This window comes from Ischnura elegans, chromosome 8, assembly GCF_921293095.1.
Source record: "Ischnura elegans chromosome 8, ioIscEleg1.1, whole genome shotgun sequence".
NCBI lineage: Eukaryota > Metazoa > Arthropoda > Insecta > Odonata > Coenagrionidae > Ischnura > Ischnura elegans.
Genome location: NC_060253.1, coordinates 17520711 through 17543952, shown reverse-complemented (window position 1 = coordinate 17543952; position 23242 = coordinate 17520711).

Sequence of the window (23242 nt, the reverse complement as noted above, 5' to 3'; positions counted from 1 at the left end):
TAGTTGATGAGCAATCTTTGTTTAGTCATCTTAAAAAAAAACTTTACCAATCGGAATACAAAAATGATATTGAACTATTATCTGTGCGTAGGTGTAATAATTACTCCCAAGTAAAATTATCTAGCTAATCTAGGAATTTGGTTTTAAATTCTTCTATGAGATTTTTGCTAAAGTAATTTTGTTGTTTTCAAGGCATTGAGAAGATTTGACCTCTTTCAATGCCATTGCAATCTATGTGAAATGAAGTGAGAGTTACCCTCTTCTGTATTAATGAGCGAAAAGGAAAACTATTCCACTATGAAGAATGTGGAGGATGTTGAACAAGTTGTAAATCGCCAGTGTAACTACTCGTGAGGTAAATATTTCATTTTCTTACTTCATTTCCCCCAATATGCTCCCTCCCAATTTAAGAAAATTGGAGCTTATTTAAAAAAAATGTATTTTTCCACCTTAATACCCTGTTTATCTCTTATTAACTAGCACCAATACGCATAGATGTTATTTCCGAGAATCTGCGCGGGTTTTTTACAGTACCATTCATGAAGAGTTATTTAAAAAATATATGGAATTGCTAATTGTGGAAGCTTGATTTTTATATTTAGGATATTTTTTTCTGCTGGTGCATCAGTGATGCCGTAATCTTTGATAGAGTATAATTCTATTTGGTGAATGAGAAAATCACGTATTGTCACCAGGAAAACGCAATTTGCCTTCTACTATGAACGTAACAACGAATAGTTACTTAAGCCTTCATTAACTAACAGTACATGGAACCTTAGGGAATGTGAAAAACTCAATCGTGATCTGATTTTATTCTAGTCCATGGAAAGCGTTTTTTCGTAATTAAAGTTCTATTCTTGAAAATTGAGGTATATATTTTTTTCACTATTCGCAGAATATGATGATAATATGTGAGGAAAGATTCTTTGGTCTAGTGAATATTGCATTGGTATTAATATATTTGCATTGGTATACTGCTCTTTGAGGGAAATTTATGGCTAATTTAAGATTTCTAGATGAAGTATTTTAAGCAGTAAGCATTTATATACCAATCCTAACTATTTTAGAGTTATGATGGCAGAAAAAATGCAATCTGGTATGTTGCTTACCAATTAAAATAATGAAAAACTGAATGAAATCGAGCATTGTTTTTTTGGACAAAAAAGTATGTGTTTGACTGAAAGAAAAATTCTTTAGAAAATTTTGGATGCATAAATTACCTTCATTAAAATCCCTGTGAAGGCAGTTTTTGATATTCATTTTCTTCAATCTCTCTATTTCACATGCTAAATGCTCCCCGTGGAAAATCAAAGCCGAATATTTTCTCAACACCTATACAGAAGGTGGGACAACTTCTGATTTGTCAATTACAGCGAGTGCGTTTTTTAACAGAAGCAAAAGATAAATAAGCAGAAGAGCTCGATCATCATTGAAATATGAATTTAAAGTGGTACAATCATTATTATGAAAAATCATCGAGAAAATGGATCGCAACATTAACGCCAACCACTAACGCCGTAATCTTGGCATGCACAATGGCACCTTTTTCGCTTGGTTTTCATTACTTTTCACCAGTTATTTTGCCAGTTGTTCGAGATTGAATCGCAGTTTTTGTTTCAGCAGCCAATGCTCATTACTTTTCGAGATATTAGCGAGGGAAAGCAACAGATAAACTCCAAATATGAGTGGGTTGAAATCCAATGGGTGCTAGTAATTTCTCTTTTCTATACATAGTTAGGTACAGAAATTAGGTATAGAAAACAAACGAGATCAATTAGATGTTTAGTAGTGCATTTGATTCTTCACTCGATGTCATCACAGAACAGAGACTCACTCGTTTCCCTTGGCAACCAGGTTTTTGTGCATTTATTATAACAATTAACTTTACCTAACTCTGTTGAAGAAAAAATCACACTTGTGAAGTGGCACTCTTTCTACATAGATACATGAGTATTGAAATTATCAGGATAAGATTTTTGGGAATTCCCAAGATAATCATTTGACTATGATATGTACAACATTAAAACAGAGTCCAGAGAGTTAATAAATACTAACAGAAGCATGGAAAAAATAGGCAATTCTAGTTGCCATCTAGGAAATTACCTTACAATGCATCCTCCAGATATCCTTAACACTATAGTAGCATTTTTCAGCTAGGAGAAGTTTTAGTTTCTTTTTAAATACGGAGAGTGAGTTGCTATTTTTTATTTCTTCGGGAACCTTATTGTAAAGGATCGAGGCAGAGTGGTTGGGACCTTTAAGACAGAGAGAGCTGGAATACTAGTTTGAGTGGCTGTTATTTCTTGAACGGGTGAGGTGATCATGGTATGTAGAATTTGGAATAAAATGGGAAGGGTTTGCTTTAACAAAGCAGGCACATTTAAAGATATACAAGGATGAAGGAGATATGAGGGGTTGGATTTTCTGGAATGGAAAATCCTGATGAAAACATTTTGATTTTGGAACTTTATTTTTCCTCCCCTGGGACACACCGAATTTTTCATGAACGTGAAGGTGAAATCGCTCAGAAATGATAAACACCAACCATTCAGCTTCCTCAGCGGGCAATCGTCGACGAAAATTGTTCCGGAGCGATGGCCCAACAATGGTCCACAAAAGCTTTTCCTTCCTCCCCCCTTCCGTATCCTGAATTAGCGATAGCAGTCGGCAGCGGATTGCCTCTTTCCTTCGTCTCCTGCTGAACCGAAATAAGGGCGAAGACTCGTCGTTCAGCTTATCCGTTTATCTCGGCACTCCTTCCTGATTAAATGAAAGTCGTCTCGAGCCCCGTATTTTTGTTTCCCCCCAAAAGGGATATCGAACGCCCGCGCGTGTTTGTCTTCATTTTTTTTTACTTCTTTCTTCTGCCACCCAATTGTTTTCCTCCTGAGGGAGACATCAAGCATAGCTGAAGAAAGATCTGAGGTTTTCCCGGCGTATGATGATGTTGAAGTTGTTTCGGGTTTCCCACCGGATGAGGCCCTCCATCTCTGCCGACGCACAGTGGGCGGAAATCGGAAAAAGCCGGATAAAATTACAAAATGGCTTTTTTTGAGTTATAAGCTTGAAACTTTGCAATTATACTAAAAAATGATTGAAATTTATGGATCTGTACTTCATTTGACATAGATCCCACCAGTTACTGAGATACAGAGGCTCAAACGTGAACAAATTTCCATAAAAACGCCCGTCTTCAATTTTCTCTGAAAATCTTCCAAAGTAAGTAGATGGTTAAGGTATGGGTGGATTCTTGCGGAATAAAAAACCACATTATCTGTTGGCATAGGGTTTTTTATTTAATTTGCCGTAATCTTGAAGAATATCATCGATAAATTGTTACCGTGCAGTTACAAAATGGCGGACACTGTTTTTCGACAAAGTTTTACATTTCGATAGAGTTTCAAATGGGTTTTCGGCAAAGTCACGCGAAGTAACTTATATAAGAGCATTCTTTGAAGATTTCTTGAGGTGCTCATGCAGTGATCTTTGAAATAAGTTTGCGTCGCCGGAAATTGCATCGATTTTTTGATCGCGCGGCAGGGTTTGTCTCCGCGCGTCGGGAGTTGGATGAGCCGCGACGCGGTAAGGTTATTGAAGCTTTATGGGTTTTAACGCTAAGCATTCACCGTTTTTATGTTTTGCTTCAAGACACCGATTCTCAAATGGTCTATGGTGAAGACGTTGGAGGTTTTTCAGCCGAGGTAAGTGCACGTTTCATTGAAGTTCATTTCGTTTTCTTTGGATACGATCGAAGACCATGCTTCTATTAAAAGCGTTCAAATCTCGAAAAAGGGAGTTGTTTTCCTGGGACTCATACAAAAAGACCTACCAGAAAGACACCAGCTGAGGCTCTTATACTTTCTTTACTCTCCTGTAAGTACAGATCCATAAATTTCAATCATTTTTTAGTATAATTGCAAAGTTTCAAGCTTATAACTCAAAAAAAGCCATTTTGTAATTTTGTCCGGCTTTTTCCGATTTCCGCCCACTGTGCGACGTTTCGATGGACGGCACGAGGGACGGTGGATGGATGATCAAAAGCCATGATGACGATGGACGACACGACCATCGAAACGTCGGCAGAGATGGAGAACCTCATCCGGTGGGAAACCCGAAACAACTTCAACATCAAGCACAGCTGTCACTATTATCCAACCCCGCATAACCTAGGGCATGCATGACAGATTTGTGACACATACGAATAAAAGTAAGATCCACTATCGTCTATATTATTTCTACTGTATAGATACCTTTTTCTCAACTTACACGCAACCATACTCTACAAATGAGGTACCCAAATGCAGAGAATTTATCAGAGAACATGCGACGGCATACCTTGCTTCCTAAATATTGCTATTGTTTCCTTATTTTTGTTTAAAAAAATATAAAAAAATAATCAATAAAAAAATAGTAATATATTCCGGTAAGATTGTCCTCATCCCAATAATACAGTTAACGCCGTTGGATCCCACCATGGCTTTTAATTTGACTCGCAGACAATTTCCCAATAAGGTTTCCTATGCGATGACTATTCACAAGGCTCAGGGTCAGACTTTACAAAGACCTGGCTTATTCCTGCCTGAACCTGTATTCTCTCAGGGCCAACTTTATGTAGCATTCTATAGGGTAAGATCTTTCAAAATATTTTTGTAAATATTAAGGAAAACGCTAAACAAGTATTAACAGAGGATAGTGTAATTACTTCCAATGTTGTAAGAGGTCCTCTGAGCTCAATTTGTACATGAACATTCCAATTAAATTTGTACATAAGAATCTGCCTTTTTTCTACATTTTAAAATTAGAAACGCGGCTACCCCTCTATGGACCTGCATTGAAAAAATCGGGGGAAGCCCGCTGGGAGCGGGCGCAGCACGCTCTTTATTACTCAAAGGTATTCAATCCGTCTTCATTTCAGGTGTGATTGAAAATATTCCTCTCGGACATTTCAACCTGATTTAAAAAATTAGCGAGTTTTCTGGACAATCTCATGAAAAACGTTTTGCACAAGGTATAATTAGAACTCGGTTGGGGGATTTGCGTGGTCACATGATGATCCTTCTGGAAGTTTTGACCTCATATAACAAGTCAATGAGTATGCTTGATTATTTCATGGAAAGCTTTTCGTATAAAGTTGAATTGAAATATTATTTTCCAGAGTTTTCACCGTCTTTTTGGAGACAGATGATTATTGAAAGGGCTTTCTGATATGTTACATTTTACCTCTGATTGTTAAAACAGTTTTTCAAGGACTGAAATACGTGGTTTTTCCTATAGTGTTTAGAAAAAAACTTCTTTTTTCCTTTGATTGCGTGATATAAGTTGTGCTTCGGTCATGTGTGCCATCGTAAAATAAAAGTGGTTGATTTTACGTTGAAGCTTACGATAAGACTAGAATTTTAAATTATGGTTTAAATCCTTTAGTGTTATTCAGCTATGAGTTTCGTCATTTTATCTCTTCAGCATTTATCAAACTTGGCTGTTGATCGACGAGTCCTGGGTTCAATTCCAAATCCTCAATGTGTCAGGTAGCTCAAGGAAAGAACTGTCCCCCCTAATCTGATTGTGTAAAACTAACACTCCTGCAGCTTAGTTCGGGGTGAGGTTTTCTATCACCTATCCAAATCAAACTTCAGGTTGATTCACTGAGTGAGCGAGTTTGAATGGAAGATTTTCATTAGCAGGCAGAGGCGATATATAAATACCCTGTTGCGTGATGCATTGACATTAACTCAATGATGAAATACTCCTTTAAATATTAATGGCACTTAGGCACACAAGATCACACAGCCAGCGTGATTAATGTCTAATGGGTAGAGATACGTGAAAATCGCTCTTTCATTTTTATTTTATCGCACTTTCAATAACAGTTTATCGCATTTTGTAGCGTCTATTTTTTTTATTTTCATAATGAGGTAGATGACGATAAAATGTAGTGAAACACAAATTGTATGTATGACAAAATACAGAATTTTTAAAATAATTATGTTGTAGAACAATAATAAATTAAGGTAAAAAAACATATAGTGGCGGAGGTGTAGCTTGCCCGCGCCCACTTGTAGTTCGCGGCCACGTAGAGTCCCAGCCAACTAGCAGCTGGCCAGTCGCTCACATGCTTTAAGCGGTGAGTGTCAGCGGAGCATTTAAACTGCGCTCGACACAAAATGTACGAATTTTGCCGTCGAAGAGGCAAATTTGCTTAAAAATATCATAAAAGTCCAGTCATCGCATCTATGTCGTATTTATTCGCGCACATCGCATCTATATCGCCTTTATCGCATTTGCGATTTTCACGCATCTCTACTAATGGGTTCTACCTTAGGCACGAATTGTTATCATAGTCTTGTTATCTTGGCAGTTGCGTTTCTCCTAGCCCGTAATTAATTGGCAAACGTTCCGTCGAAAAAGGCGTGATTTATGGATGGAGCGCTTTGGAGACTTGGAAATTGACTTTACTTTATTGTTTTATTCTGCAAGTCATTGGTACCAATCCACAAGTTAAAAATGCATTACGTCTAAGTGCCCTCTTACCGCTCTGTGTTGACTTCAATACTTTCCTAGACACTGTTTTTCTAGCTTTTATCTTCCTACGTCAGTAAGTGTTTCATGGGAAAGTTTTTTTTTTATCATTTGTATTAACCTGAGCAAACTGGATGACAGCCTACTCCACTCCTTGATTGGCTTCTACAATGTTTTCTTCATATTTATTAATCCCATACCACCAAAAACAGCACATATTGGTCTTTTTTACATCAGATTTAAAAAAAATAATTGATACACGTGCGAGAACAACCATGCCCTGGCTAGTGGCAATTTATCCTGGCGGGACTCGAACCCGCGCCCTCTTGTGTGGAAGGCGAGGATTTTACTCCACCGCCGTGAGTTTTCTTATAATTATTTTATAACTTATTATATTAATATTATTAGATTTGTTGTTATTATTGTTACAATTATTATTATTTATTACTTATTATACATTGTTTATTTACTGCTTATTATACTTATTCCTATTAATATTATTTGCTTATTGATATTATTATTGATTTTTCACTGGAAAGTTATAAATTCCTTTGGTTGGCTTCTTCATGAACTTTCCATACATTATATGCAGTCTCTGACCTCATTGTATAGCCTAGATGGCTCTCCACTACTTTGGCTATTATCGTCATATTCTTGCACTCCTTATCTTCCTTCAATATTTTTTTTCTTTTCTCTCAGGCCGTTTTCTGTGATGACAATTCCTTACTCTACTCTTGTTCCAATATAATACAATACAAGGCAACATCCAAGAGATCCTTTTCGTCAAGCAGACATTCCATTCGGTGCTTCTAATCCTCATAATTCGTTCCGTCGAACAAGAGAATTAAATATCGTTAATGTGGATTTTCCGTCATGAGTACGACTTTTACGATTCCGATGAATATTTTCTTTTCAGTGACGACGTCCCAGACATTTCACTATTATTTATTTTATTTTACTTTAATTTTTTCAGTTATGAAATAAATCCAAACACGTATTTTTGAAATTTTATTTATTCAATAACTGTCAACTTCTATTAGTGTAATTAATTTCCAGGAAAATGAAAAAAAATCTAAAAGATAGTTCTTGACACAGATGAGGAATGAGGGAGGGCTTTGTGCGCATTCTTTGTTTTCATTCTACATTCTTTGCGTATGTTAAGTTGCTCCTACAAAATTTATTTTCTTTTTCTTCTTTCATCTCTCTCTCTCTCATCACGGAATCTTGCTCCAGATTCAGAGAAAAGAGGTGTGCTCTGTTTTTGAGCCATTTTATGCGAAGGAATTATTGTCTTGTGAAGAAACAATAGCTTCATCATATTTTTTATCGTCCCAGTTCTTACGCTATTATTGAGTGATTTGAATAAAGTCTTTACCTTGTATTGTTTCCCATATCGAGCGGCGTTAAGAGGCACTAAGCTCATGATAATAGAATGCTGGTTTCTATGCATCGTACACGGGAGCAGTTGAAGATAGACTGAAGCACAACCATCGAGGGCTTGCTTGACACTGTTTGGAATCGTTGCGATCGGTTTTCATTCCGAACGGTTGATTCCAATCGGTTGCTATGCGATAAAAAGTTTCTTGTGTTTGAAAAGTTTCACTCCGATGATGATTTTTGCCCTGGTCGTGGGGCGTCGGTAAGAGAATTAAGTCATTTTTTTATTCAGCGAAGGATTTCTTCCCGCACTAATTTAGGGAAGTCCTCATGGTGTGTTTTAGAATTGCTTCCCATGTTTTAGAAAGCATTGCAAATGAATGATTGTTATTCATCATCATTTTGTTTATCTATCAATAATGGCAATAATTAGCTCTTAAGGTATTCATGCCTATCATTATTTATTGAGGAATTGCAAATTATTTTTTTCGATAATTTAGTCTTGATAAGTATGGATATGTCAATTAACATTTTTTCTTTAATTTACAGGTGAGTTCATATTCTTGGCGTCATTTCTAAAGAATGGAGTATATGGGTGAGTGTTTTAATGTCATATCTTGCTCTTTTTTAAGGAAACTTATTTTTTTTAATCCTGAAATAGATTTTCATACTACGAGGAATAACGTTTGTTCAGTATTTCGAGTAGATTTTCGAATGCCCTAGCAAAATTACTGCATATCAGTACTTAATGATTATTCCCCTTCAGTTTTGCATCTTGCAAACATATTATTTATTACTTATTCATATTATTTTTCTATATTTTATATTCTTTACTATCTGTTTCTACGCGAGATAACTATCTCAAATTATTTACGGTTTTTAACTTGATATGATATAATATTAATGTTTCCTGTAATGCGAGTATTTTTAATACTTGATAACAAATTTGCGCATAATCTTATACTTGACTGATAAGAATTCTTTGATCTGTCAAATATTCTACGCTGGTAGCTATCCTAGATTAACGTTGATCGCAACAATGTAGAAATGGCTACTGATCAGTATAGCTTGTCCGGTCTATGATAATAGGGGAGGGTTTCCTATATTGTACCATTTTTTACATTTTATTTTATGTAATAAGTTATACAGTGATTGTTACTATTTTATCTTGTTCAGTGTAATGTCATGCATAGAATTAGATAGAAAAATGTGTGCTAATACACATGTTACAACGTTAAAAGCAAAATATTTCTAAATTTATAAATATCTGGCGTCTAGTACGACCTAGTTGAAGCTGCGCACGGCAGAAGTCTCAAGATTCTGTGTCCTTCCATTTCACCGAGGTGGTACAAATTAGGAGCCGGTATATATGCCTCAATTTCATCTCAAGACGAAAATTAGCGGAACCACTTTTATACTCTCTAAATTAAAAATAAACAACACTGGACAACAAAAAAAGTGTCGCTTAATGCCCCTGTTAATTATAAGTGGCACGAGACAATTTGATTAAATAGTTATATTTCACGTCAGTAGTGGTCGCCAGGTTCCTGTTTGCCATCGCGTATCCATGGCAACGAATGTGCCGCGTCGTCAAACTCCTCGTGCCGAAGCAGCAATTAAGTCGGTAAGAGAAGGAATAACTCGCTGTGAAGCAAAATTGTCCGTTGCTTAGCTCTTTCCTTTCCCATCATCGGCCCGCGATCTTCGCGCGTGCTATTTTCATTTCTCTTATCCCCCGTGATTCGGAACCGTCGCACACTAGTGGGCTAGAATCGAAAAAAGCTTGCCAAAACCTCAAAATCGATTTTTTTGAGCTAGGAAGTTGAAACTTCGCATACATATTCTCAAACCAATTGTGCACACCTTTCCAGATTATTCCTTTCCTGTGTTTTCACGTTAACAATATATGTGAGGTCAAAGTTGAGCAAATTTAGCGAGAAACGACGACCCTCGATTTTTTCTGAAAATTGCCGAATTTATCCTCGTGCAGTGGTTTCATGAATAGTTTTATCGACAAAATGGTTATATCCTCTTAATTGACACTTCTTTTTCTTTCATTTGAAGGGTTTGTAAAGATTTTATTTCATCAATAACCATAGATATATAACAAAATGGCGGAGCCTCTTTTCAGCCCTTTTTTTTTACATAAACGTAGAGAAAAAGTAGATATCATCATCGACTTACACTAAGTAACTTATATCATGTCGTTCTTTGATCATCATAGCCACGGGTTCCGACGAGAAAATTCAATTCTCTGTCCAATGTCTCTTTTGTTCACTTGCTTTTCGGGAACTCCGCGAACAATGCCCATCTTCTGAGAATTGAAGCGGCACGAAATCATTTTTTTTGCCCCTGAAATTATGGGTCGAAGGTGATACGCAAATGACGTGGACCAAAATACGAAATAAGTCTGTTTTAATATTTCAGTTTTTTCTTCGATGGATCGGTTCCGAAAAATTGCGCTATTGACCAACTACGATCTGCAAAAGATTTACAGACTGACTCGTTTAGGTCTTTAACTTGTTAGCTTATGTTGCACTGGAACAGACCTAAAGTGTAACCTCGCTGTTCTCTTTTTTTGCGTGTCATTTGACGAAATTTGAGGCAATTAAACGTAAAAGAAATCACGCAATGTGTGGCATTTGAATCGAAGCAATTTCCACAGAAAAATGAATACCTAAGATTTCCTTAAGGGGGATCCTAGTAACCCTTGCAATAATAATAATAATAATAATATAATGCCTTTTATTATCGTGGGCTCTTAGTCCCTGAGATAATGAAGTGCAATTCTTCTAAATTAATATAATTTTGTAATTCGAAATTTAGATTAATAATACAGTGATAAACTCAATATACAATATATAGCAAGGACTCGATTCCAACACTGTAATCAACAATTCCGGCCAAAGACTTCGCCCAGTAGGATATTTATTCTGTTTCAACCCTTTTGAGGACTCGTTCGATCGATTTTTGTGAAAAACCACTGAGTTATCTACTCCCTTCGCTGTCCTTTCCACTCCCGAATCCGTCCTTTATCCCACGCTGCTAATGTCCTTTTGGGGTACGTACCGGAGGAATGGCGGAAGCAAAAAACCTTCGGTACCTTTCACCGAAAGGTTGGGTATCGCATTCATTTTCCGCGGTAGGACGGCCGGTGTGGCTGGGGGGACGTTAGAGATGGCCGAGGACACAAGAAAGAGTAGCGGCGGTCCGAGTCCCAGATAAATTAGCCACGGACGCAAACGGAGAGAGATATTCGGCGCGTTCCTTTGCCGGTCCGGGACGGACCAGAGAGACTAAAACCTCGCTGCAAACAACTTCACTAGAAGTAACTTGGCTTGAATTCGTCTCACATAAATATTTGCACGCGCGCTTTTCATCAGTACCGGTGAACCAAGTTCACAACATTCAGCCAGGGGACATTGAATAATTTTTGTGCGCATCTGTTTGTGTTGTGTTCATGGTGATAACAAGAAACTAATGCACTAAATGGAGAACAATTGTGATTTCAGATTAGTAGGAGCAAGATTAATATATATAAATATTTTGTATTTTTTATTAATAAAATATTTTCATTACTTTTTATCCAAATCGATATTTTTATTATAATATTGATAATTTTTTAAATATTTCATCTTCATTCTCTTTTTAATTTTAGTCGATATAAATATACATTTTTATTGGACATATTCCAACTGACAATCGAGCAATTCAAAATTGAAACGTAAATACTGGAAGAAGTACAGAAATATGAAAGACTCATGTAAGAGTTGCTTGAAGAACTAGTGTACATGCCGCTTGAATTGATGGATCATAATTCCAAATGTCTTTTGGTATGTTGTTAGTTGCCCCAATTCTGGACTTCAAATCATTGAATGGCTGGGAGATGAATTGTTTCAAACTAGGGAGTTAGTGAGCGGAAAAGATGTCTTGGATTCTCACTAACTTGGAAGACATATGACTTAATTAGCCATTAAAAAAGGAAGACCAAGCTAATTAACAACAATAAAAAGCAGAGTCACTTGAATTGGCCTAGCCACTGGTCGAGAGAATCTCAACTCGTTTCATATTTAAGCCAATTATGAGCAATACGATGGTTTGTAACGAAACACGTCATTCCTATTTCAATAGGGTGGTTTCCTATTATTTTTTTATTGCCTTATTCGAAAGATTATTACTCCTGGAGTATGTATTTCACGCTTTTAGATTTTTAAATGACAATATCTATTTTTCGCGATTAAATGAAAAGTGAAAATTTTCAAGCGCGCGAAAACGCGACGCTTAAGTATGAATTCCGGGAAATATCTCCGTACGTCGTATTTCTGGTTCCCCCTCCCGCCCGGTGAGGTGACCTTGAGGCGAGGCTTAGCGCTGATACGTCGCAGGCTGCTAGCGGGTAGCTGAGTACCTTGCTGGATGGTAGCGCTTGGCTTAAAAAAGGTTTATTAATACATTATCAAACGAAGAAAACTTTCCGACCTTAGCCAGTTTTAATAGGTGATTATTAAGACATGTTTCCCAGAGCTCTGTGCCTCATGCATGCATTGGTAACCTCAGACGATGTATAACTCCTATCCTCTCGTGTAGAAACTAGGTCCCTGTGACGTCATGTGGAGTGGAATCGCATGGGCGCCAATCTGGCCTTTTTCAAATGAGGATAAAATTTGACCCTTGCCAGTCGTCTAAACCGGTATTTCAAAAACCAAATAATTTGTGTATTATGAATGCACTAATGGTGTGTAACGAATCGCAATCAATGCCTTTCGTTTTCTTTGATGAAGGAAACTACCCTATTCACGAAATGTAAATTTAAAATTTAACTGGTTCTGGGTGGAATATTCACCAACTGATATGGGGCATAAATCAAATTATGCAAAGATAAAAAGATGCTGTTCCAACGAAGCAACTCAAAAGAAATACAATGTATGAATTCAGAGATGTAATCCATCATGTCATCCATATCCGTATGTTACGCCGTTTTAAAGTGAACAAAGCCATTCTACTTTAAAAGCCATACGCGAAGCAAATGCTCGAAAATGTTAACGTCATCCATTTCATCAAGCCTGAATCTGTTGATAGATATTGAAACCGTAAGTTTTAAGCTAAATAATATTTCAGGATAAGAAAAAAAGTACCACCCGTCGAGTTTTAGGGGGGCAATGCGTTTTCATGAGCTGTTGCGAACGAGGCTTAAAGCGAGATGCGTGCGGTAGCGCGTCGAAATTCGAGACATTCCACCAAATAGTGTTCCGCCCCCCCCCCAACTTCCGCCCCCCCTCAACCTCCCAAAACTCCTCGTCCAATAGCATGCGTCCAGGCTGCCCAGGACGCCCCCAGAATTTCTCGGATTCCCGCCTTTGTGCGTGAGATGGTAAGCGATGCAGTGCTCGCCAGCGGGTTGCCAGGGGGATGGACCGCGCTCGATTGTCCGCTGCTCCGTGCTCACTTTCTTCCTACATCACCCTCTCTCTCTCTCTCTCTCTCTCTCTCTCTCTCTCTCTCTCTCTCTCTCTCTCTCTCTCGCTCTTCTTCGCATTGTTTCCACGTCCACGCACGACGAGTGTCGAATGAATTTTCCAAACATGGAACAGACACATAAATGCTGAGATAAACAGCCAAGCTATAGGAAATACCAAGGTGAAACATGAGATTCGTGTAAATCATTCCTAAGCAAGTCCATCTATTCAATATCTCATTCAATGAGTGATTAAGGTAATTAATTAAGTGCCATTAAAACTCGGTTTCTATTGAGATCTGTGGCTCGCGCTTCTATTTAACCCGTTAACGCCTAGCGGTGCCAAATGGTACCAGCTGGTAGTGCAGTGCTAAACGTAAATTTTTCGTCATTTATCGTGGTTTATTAGTGTTTAGAGAGTTATAAATTGATAAGGATATTTTAAATATCATTTGTCCGAAAATTTTGCTGTTATTATTATTATATTATCAACTAGCCCAAAAAAAAACGGATGTTTTAGAGCAACCATTTCGATTTTCTTTACTGTACTGTTAATACAAAGGTTTTTTTTATGCAATTATGATTGCTATGATATGCATATCTCATATAAAGCATGGTTATTTGATGTGAGCCTAATATTTGGGCTGTTATGATGCAAAAAAATTTGGTGGTAGCAAATGGTACCGCTAGGCGTAACTATAAGTGGAAAAAGAATATATTAAGCACCTATTGACTCAGACATTCATTTATATTTAGATGCATGATCGCCACAAAAATCGCAGAAGCTTTTTAATTCAGGCCTTACCGGATTAATTTTCTCACGACGGATGTTTACTCTTTGCAAATATTCCACAGCCACGCATAGCCACGAGTTCCGGGGAGGAATTTAATTTTCTGTCCGCGGTAGCCCTGAGCCTAGATGGCATGGCTGCTGATCGAAGGGTCCGGGGTTCAAATACCGGATTGAGCCTTCGGACACATCTAAAGAAATCCTCGAGGTAGTCCGTAGAAATTTAATGACACCCTCTCATGAATGCGTGAAATTCACACGTATGCCGCACAACGAATAAGGGCCATATTAATGTTCCACTCGCCTGCACACCAAAAATTGGCGTTAAGTTCTTCAAATAACAAAAAGTGGATTGGAACGAATCATTAAAAAAAATCCCAAATAGAATTGGATTCTCCGCATTTTATTAGCTATGGTATAATTATCGCAGCAAATTATAGGTTGAAAAAAGCTGTTTTTACTCCATAAGTGAAGGCAGACTTTTAAATGCAACGAATTTTCCATGAAATAACGATTTGTGCACATAACTAAAATGGGTGGGACACTGATTTGTAAAAATTAATTTAAATAGTGCCTAGTCCGAGGTGAGCTCTTTCCTCGCTAAATAATAAAAAACCTTCGGGCTGAATCACAGAGCGAGTGAGTGAATGTGTTCTAGGTTCAGCCTTATCCTTGGAACTGCGGTGCTAGGAGTAAGTCTACAATCTACCTTGTAGTCCATTCGCATTTCTGGCTGCTCAAGTCACCTTCATCACCGAAATCCTCCATAAACCCATCGACAGACTCGAATATTCCTGGGAAGCCATAATAGCTGTAAAGTACTTGGCACTTAAAAATTTGGGGGATCCTTGTTGATTCCTCCTTGGGAGACAAGGAAGGGACGGTTGTAAATGATATTTTTCAGGTTAGGTGTTCTTACCTTTGATCCAATTCTTGCAGTGAGAAAATGTAAGTGTTCTGGCCTCTCTCTACTCGGACTATTAGGAATAGAGGATAAATGGTCTTGTTACGATTGTGAAGTATAATGAAACCGTATTTTCTACTTTTAATGAATACAAATCAAGAAATACCACGGTAGTTGCCAAGAACTAACCGATAACCCTCTCGCCCTTAAAGGTGGAAAAACCAAAATGGAATTCATAGGTCGAATTTAAATTATTAATGCAATCTGTACACCTTTAAGGTAACCATTTTTTAAGGTAACCAACTTTTTTTTACTAATATTACAGACAATTATGAGGAATTTCAGATAGCTTCCGATAATTTTTAATCACACATGCGTACGGAATAAAAGAAAGATTTCTCGAGCGTGCATCCATGGAGCCCCTGGATCGCTAGGTCCCCTTTAAGTTCCGATACATTCTGATCATCATGTTCTACACATCCATTTTGTTCTGCCTCACTCCCTGCCACACTCCATTGCCCATCTCCCTTTAATATCGCGTCCCCCGGACATTCCTTGGATTTTATATCTCTTCCCTCGCTCCATTCACCTCTTTCCACCTCTCTTCTTCATCGTTCTTCTCCTACCCTTCCTTTTTAACGTAGTTTCCTGCATGGACACCGCCTTGCATTCTTCTGCTGTTTAGTTTATGTACGGTTCCATGAAGCACCATTGGAGGAATTTTACAAAGCAAAATTATCCGCGGTATAACTTGTTTTTTATTCGTTCAAAATTAGAGTAATCGTCTTAATAATGATCCATATTTGTTACAAGACAAACTAATCACTATAAATCATTATCCAATTAGAGAAAGGCCAGAATATATTTTCTCAAAGCAGGAATTGGAAAGAGAAAACAACTTATACTTGTACGAAACAAAAAACTACGTTCTAGGATACATTCAATCCAATGAGAGTTTCATCGTATAAACGTATTCTAATTAATGGATAATTTACAGTAAAAGGCAAGTAATTTAATTAAAAAATAGTTACTTTTCGGAGAAACTGAAGGCATGAACAAACTAAATTTATTCAACTATTATTGAAGAACTCTATGCACAGAAGCCTTCGTGGTCTGCTTACTGTTTACTTCGGCTGAGCGTTATGCCACTGATTCCTCAAAATCATTAAATGTGATATTGATTGGCTCTTCTCATTTAAAATGCGCGCACATTCCAAGATAACGATTTTGACTCACAATTCTGCGTAGCATCAGAACAGATTGACTTACTCCCACGTTTATTTTGATTCCTACTCATCCTCAATTACCTTCTTGAGCCTACCCTGAATTGTATTCCTCGTTAAATAATACGATGTTTAAAGAAAAAAATGACGTATTAGGATACTATGAGCTTCAGAAATTACTAATAAAGAGTCTCGGTTGTGGAAATACTGCACTAAGGCACTTTTCTGTCCATTGGGAAATAAAATCGAATCATAAAGTTGATCTCTAAGCCGAAAATGTAGAAACTGCGTCATTGGTTAAGGGATAAAACTCTTCTCTTAGCATGCTATTTCCTCCAATGGTGAAAATATTTTATGCGTAATAATAGAAAACATCTGGGAATATTTATAATCTTTAGTCTCATGAGGATGCAACAGAGCATTACTAGACAGCATATATATTGCAAATCATAGACAGATGTATTTTGATGCAACTTCCAATGCTTAACGATATTTTTAACTTCCATCCGTAGTTGAATCTATGACATTTTATATTAATGTATGATCAGACAAGAATTAGAAAGAATTAATTATAACTCTGTTCAATTTAAGGAAAACATAATGTTCATGATGACTTTGAGGTAGAGTATGAATCAGCATATTTGTTTAGGGCTCAACTTTGTTGAAGAATGAAAGCGATAAATTTGCAAATATGAGAATTCAAGGATCAACTTTACGATACTTCCACTGCACAAGCGCTCAACAATCATCCACAGAATCAAATGCGCTCATATAGTAGCCCAACAATGCGAATCCGCTCAGCTGGCAGTATCCGGATTCGATTCTGTGGGCGATTGTTGAGCGCTTGTGCAGTGGAGGTATCGTATATATCTAAATTATTTACATCTAAATGTTAGTGACTGTAAAAAGTGAGTTACATCTAAATTATTTCAATAGGTACCATAATTGAGTCAACAATGGGTGCTTTCCATTCATCGACACACGTCGACACAAGTCGACTTGCGTCGCGGTTTTCGTGTTCCATTCTGTGTGTGTCGCCGACTGTTGTGACACAAGTCAACAAACTATAACGCGCAGGAATTGGAGAGTTTTAAACAATTACCGCGAGTCGACGCTAGTCGACGCGTGAGTCGCATGAATGGAAAGCACCCAATGGAGTTATTAAGGCGGAAATTTCTATTTCATAAATTCTCTATGATGACAGTCATATCCTTCGTGCCCGTCACGAAACTGTTGCACGAAAGACATAGAAAACTCTTGAATATTATTACTTACAAAGTAGACGGCATGGATTACAATGAAAACAATATGTACCTATAGTGGATGAAATTTCGCCTTTAAAAAACGACACGTGATCAGAGTCCGTATCCTATTATTACGATTTAAAGCACTGGTCTGGTAACTAGTTAAATCTGCAGGATCAGGAAACATTAATTAGTGATCCAATGGGCACCATTTCACCATATAAGGAATCTACCTTTTTCCTTTTCCAAAGCAATTATGGGCGGTGCAACTCGAGGCTTCATCATTGTGATTAAATATGATGCCGCACAACGAATAAGGGCCATAGTAATGTTCCACTCGCCTGTACACCAAAAATTGGCGTTAAGTTCTTCATATAACAAAAAGTGGATGGGAACAAATCATTACAAAATTCAAAATAGAATTGGATTCTCCGCATTTTATTAGCTATGGTATAATTATCTCAGCAAACTATAGGTTAAAAAAAAGCTGTTTTTACTCCATAAGTGAAGGCAGACTTTTAAATGCAACGAATTCTCCATGAAATAACGATTTGTGCACATAACTAAAATGGGTGGCAAACTGATTTGTAAAAATTAATTTAAAAAGTGCACTCTCTTTTGATCAAAAATCAATAAATTTTGGGAGGTATCAAAATACACCCTTATATTACATTATTTGCTTCATCAGTTAATCCAACCTTGCAACTGAATTATTTGTCGCTGTACATTTCCATATTTTTGCCTACCATCAATATCATCTACAATGAAAGAGTAATCATTCATCTCTTGTGGCGTAACATTGAATGAATGAATTGAATATATTTACACTCTGGATTTCCACAAAAGAGCAAATACAAATAACTATAAGAGTAGTAAAAATGAATAAAAATATGCCTTGCACTATCATCTTGGAAATCTAAAGAAGCCTAAATATTACACCAAAGAAAATTACGATAAGTACATAACCAAATCATACAGAACTAATCAGAAAGAAGAGAAAAATCAGACAATAATAATAATTTCCTATGAAATACTGCACAAAATTAATTGCATTTATTGACGGAAGTGTCCACTAAGGTAACAATGAAATAGATTTTCTTTGAAAATATAGAAAAAGATTTTTTTAAGGATAACGATAAGGCATTCCATAAATTATAACCAGGGAATAGAAAAGATTTAACTCATGACTGCGAATGCTTTGCCTGCAAATGCCTCTGTCTAGAGAAGCAAAGGCTACAGGGCAATCGGACCACTTGACACAAAGTTCCTCTATTCCTTATGCAGGCTTCCGCGGGTCGATGAGTATGAAGATACGTCTCTTTCGGGTAATACACCGCGTGGGTCCATTGTTCTCGGACGACAGTTTCGCCGGCGTTACAGTCGGCTTCTTCAGGTCAGTGAAGTAATGATGCAGTGAATTGGCCGCCTTATATATCTGTCCGTAGAGGCTAGGTCATCTGTGATTGGCTGTCGCTGCTTTGTCTTTTTCCACGCAAAACTCGTTTCCAGGCATGCGGAAGGGGATAGCCGTCTTCCCTATTGAAATTATCTTTCTCCTCCTCACAAGGTTCAATTGCGTCTCCAAGACCAGAAGCCTTCTCGTCAGAGTAAAAGACCGAGTTCCTACGCAGTCGAAGAGCGGAGTGTATGAAGTCAAGTGCAGCTGTGGGAGTAGCTACATAGGCCAGACCTCCAGATCCCTCAAGTGCCGCCTAATGGAGCATCAAAGGGCATCTAAAAACAGACAATTTCGACTTTCTGCCATAGCAGAGCACATATGGACAGGCCCTACCCATAACATCAATTTTGACGAAGCGAAGCTTATTTCCGAAGAAAGGAGATATTTTCCACGCCTGATACGGGAAGCCATCGAAATAAGCAAGACTCAGGATAATTTCAATAGGGAAGACGGCTATCCCCTTCCGCATGCCTGGAAACGAGTTTTGCGTGGAAAAAGACACAGCAGCGACAGCCAATCACAGATGACCTAGCCTCTACGGACAGATATATAAGGCGGCCAATTCACTGCATCATTACTTCACTGACCTGAAGAAGCCGACTGTAACGCCGGCGAAACTGTCGTCCGAGAACAATGGACCCACGCGGTGTATTACCCGAAAGAGACGTATCTTCAAAGTTCCTCTAGTTTAAATTTGTGATTTTCGACCCAAAAATCGTTAGTAATTTTGGTTCCTACTGGAATAAGCGATGCAAGGTTAAAATTTCTTGACGTAATTAATCTCCACCGTGCATGCTGAAACATGACGCATACCTCTGCATATAAATTGTAATAATTCAGCTTGCACTTCTAAATAAATTGAGTCTTCTCTAATATTTCATGGCTTCAATTTCGTTCTTTCAAACGCATTTTCTTTCCGTCTCCTCTTTCATCATCAGAATTCTCCCCCAAACTCCACCCGCGACCTCTTTCTTCCCTCAGAAGAATCTCATACCGATTCCATCTGCGTTCGCGTCTTCGCCAAGTTTCCTCAAAAGAGAAGAAATACCACCTGCTTACATAGGAATTTTGTAGGCAACGTCTCCCATAAATATTTCAAAAAGGAACCCTAGATTCGTGATATGTCAGAGAGAGTAAGCATTTGAAAGAGCAAATATGAGTAAAAAAAACAACTTTAAAGAAGCAGCATATGAAATAGGTTGTTAATTTTAGTGACTGGGAAATTCAGGTAGAATATTTATATATATTTTAAAAAAAATTAGTATTGCTTTTTTGTATTTTATACTTATAACTTATGTATGAATATTTATAATATTTTCACATTCAACTGTCTTAACCCGTGTTTGAGCATATCAAGTACACTTCGATGATTCCAGAGCAATAGACAAATTATTCCATTAATTCTCAACTTAAGAAAATGTCCGAGGGAGAAATTACGCCATTAATTTCCTCCAAAATTTCAATTTCTTGACCTGTATGGTACTCCAAAGGAAAATAATTGGACAATTAATGAGTAAATCTAGGTCCTCATCCGTCATCCATAATTAATAAATATATCTGAATTAATTATCAGAAACAATTTCGCGGTGAAAATGATCATAACACCATCTTTAATAACAACCATGATAATGAATGACCACGCACCCGTCTGTATATATTTAGTTCACGATCTCAGTATTTTTCAAAGATGCGGCGTCACTTCCGACGGATTGCTAAGCATCAAGCTGGCAAGACAGCTTAAGGAGGTACAGGGTAGGTCTGTGTGCCTACGCGCGCGAGGCACACACCGACAATTGGTTCAAGCTCGATATCGGAATTGCCAAAAATTACCACTGTGACTCCACCAAAATTAAGTAAAGGATACATTTTACACTTCGCTATGTACTTCATGACGATTGGAAATCAATTATCAGTCGTCAGTTACCAATTTGCGTCACAGAGACTATATCTTTGTACTACGCCGCAAGCCGCCTCAATAAGAATTTGGCGGGGGGTGTTAGGGCACCAGCCTTTAACAAATAAACAAGAATATGCTTTAACGAAGTTCCACCTAGCATTTGTTTAAGTCCTTTATAATGCGGAAGAAAAACTAATTCCCATTCATATCCGGCCCGCAAAATATCTCGTTTCTGTCCGACCAGGAAATAAAGTGGGGAATTTGAAGTTTTCTGTGTCATTTTGAATGATATGCATTTTCAAGTCTAAGCCTAGCGCGCAGTCTCCGAGTCTCTTGAGGCTCCCAGTCTAATTCCTTTAACGCATGTGTAACGCATTCTATTAGCCCGCATCAGAACGTGTGATGCGTTACACACAAATTGACTAATGTTAGTTATTAGTTAATTCTATGGTATATTATATATAATTTCATTTTAAATAACCTCTCACATATGTTCATTGAGCAAAGAGCGAATTTTGCTATCTTTTTTTACATGAATGGCACAAATTTTGGTGACCGACATTTAGGTTTTTTTTCCCCAAGCGTTTTGGATATAGGAGGGGAAGAGGAATTTAAAGACTGACTGACGCTAGTTCCAATTTTTCTCCATTTTATATTAAATAAAATTTTTAAGTTCTCAAAAGGCGGAGCCGACGTAGATGTAAAAAAATTGTCGGTCCACATTCCTGGCGAAAACAAAATAATCGAAAAGCTCGCCCTCTCTACAAGAACTGAAAGGTAATTCATACTTCGCCGAGTATCATTCGGCAAAAAAGGTTTTATCCCTCCGGTCTTTTAGGTAACTCTTTTTTATATCTAAAATGCGTGTCCTAATGGATATTACATTTTTATTGATAAAATCCACTCGAAGTACCATTCAATACGGCCGTTAGCGTTTCAATACCTATTAGGATTCTTCTTGCAGATTTTTTTATTATAACTTCAATGAACTGAAATATTTTTGTTAAATTGCAATCGGAAAAATTTGTTCTTAATTTAACGTTTAGTATTCCAATTTATTGGCAATCCTTTGCAGTGAATTGCAGCAAGCTACTGATTAATATTTTGATGTATAATTATGACCAGGGCATCATATTTATTCGTTGATACGTTTCTGACACGCAAAGTATTATTTGAGTTATATTTTTCATATTTCGTGGGCCTTTTGAAAATGAAAAGTGCTGGTGTAATAATAATATAACACTACTGTCAGGGCAGTCATATATTACATAATAAAGTATAGATTATTGGTTACATACTAATTAAAAAATCATTTGGTGCTGTGTAGTGTTTATTTTGGTAAAGTGAGCGTTGTATAAAATAAAATGGATAAACTCTAATATGTCGCATCTAATTTTAAATTGAGATGAGCTTTAGATATTTATAATTTTAATAGCTCTCTATCGATAAGAAGAGGGAGATATTCCTGCTTCTTTTTCAACCCCTATCTACGGAAATTATTTGTTTTCACTCGTTATCTGCCATGCGTTACTAACGTAGGGGGTAATGCTGTTTCTAAGGTTATTCCGTTCATCATTATGTACAACTTCATCTTGGACCAGCTTTCTTGTAAGATTTGAAATTAAATCCATCGATATTATCACATTAAAATAGTACCAGGGAAATTTTTATGAGCTTTTCACCCCTTACCTTTAATGAATGAGGAGGCTATTCATATTAATTTGAGCAATTACATGGCGTTTACTATTTGCTATAGGCGCAAGGCGTAATTTTTAAGCAATGGCTCCTAAGGTATCACTTAATTAAGTGAAGGTGGTGGTTATTTGCCCTAATTTTCAGCGGAGATTATTTGCAAGCCGTCATCAGTTTTCTTTTTTCTCAACTGGGAGAATCACTGGTCAACTCTCCATGGCGCTTGAATGGCCGTCACCGCAGCGCCCCTGACGAATGATAAATGAACTTCGGAATCGGGAATTCGGAGCAAGGTCGCTGTGAACAACGGCATTCTTTTTGTGAGGGAGTAGTCATCTCCGAAAGGGTAGAAAATGAGGGGGGAGGGAATTAACCCCTTTTTACTATCCCGAGTTTTTTTTCATGTATGTATATCTATCGGAGCCATTGCTAAGACTCGTTACAAAGTAGTAAATCGGGTTTTATTCAACTCATAGGGGCATACTTCAATGCGACGTGAAAAATGGATAATATTGCCTAAAGGTACGAAGTTTAAGGACAGCACTCTGAAATATGTATATCATTTTCCCAGTATTGAAAAATAATGTTAATTCTTGATCGACGAAGTTTCTCGTCATTCTCAGGAGATAAAACAGTCATTCATTTATATGTATATACATATAATATCGGATTGAATCAGGAAACA